The following is a 1,177-nucleotide window of genomic DNA, read 5'->3' on the forward strand; positions in this document are numbered from 1 at the left end:
TTTATCGCTGCAGAACCAACATTAAAAATCGTCACAATCTTTTAATTTTAATCTGGATAAATGTATTATATTCTCAACAACTCCTGTGATTTTTTTCTTTCCGAAATTCACCCGGGAAGACCTTTTAAAATGAGAGTTCCGCGTTTTACCCACCTAGTTTTTTTTGTCCAATAGGCCTATGCACGGTATGTGCAGTATACGCGTACTGGCTCCGATGCCGTAGGAGGGGGCATATTTTTAGCGCTGGCAGAACCAACATTAAAAATCGTCACAATATTTTAATTTTAATCTGGATAAGTGTATTATTTCTCAACAACTCTGTCGGGTTTTTTTCTTTCCGAAATTCACCCGGGAAGACCTTTTAAAATGAGAGTTCCGCGTTTTACCCACCTAGGGTTTTTGTCCAAGTAGGCCTATGCACGTATGTGCAGTGTACACGTACTGGCTCCGATGCCGTAGGAGGGGGCATCTTTATCGCTGCAGAACCAACATTAAAAATCGTCACAATCTTTTAATTTTAATCTGGATAAATGTATTATATTCTCAACAACTCCTCTGATTTTTTTCTTTCCGAAATTCACCCGGGAAGACCTTTTAAAATGAGAGTTCCGCGTTTTACCCACCTAGGTTTTTTTGTCAAGTAGGCCTATGCACGTTATGTGCAGTGTACACGTACTGGCTCCGATGCCGTAGGAGGGGGCATCTTTAGCGCTGCAGAACCAACATTAAAAATCGTCACAATATTTTAATTTTAATCTGGATAAGTGTATTATATTCTCAACAACTCCTTTTTTTCTTTCCGAAATTCACCCGGGAAGACCTTTTAAAATGAGAGTTCCGCGTTTTACCCACCTAGGTTTTTTGTCCAAGTAGGCCTATGCACGTTATGTGCAGTGTACACGTACTGGCTCCGGTGCCGTAGGAGGGGGCATCTTTATCGCTGCAGAACCAACATTAAAAATCGTCACAATCTTTTAATTTTAATCTGGATAAGTGTATTATATTCTCAACAACTCCTCTGATTTTTTTTCTTTCCGAAATTCACCGGGAAGACCTTTTAAAATGAGAGTTCCGCGTTTTACCCACCTAGGTTTTTTGTGTCCAAACAGGCCTATTGCACGGTATATGCAGTATACGCGTACTGGCTCCGATGCCGTAGGAGGGGGCATATTTATCG

The sequence above is a fragment of the Patiria miniata genome, unplaced genomic scaffold (genome assembly GCF_015706575.1).
Source record: "Patiria miniata isolate m_02_andy unplaced genomic scaffold, ASM1570657v1 HiC_scaffold_25, whole genome shotgun sequence".
NCBI classification, from domain to species: Eukaryota; Metazoa; Echinodermata; class Asteroidea; order Valvatida; family Asterinidae; genus Patiria; species Patiria miniata.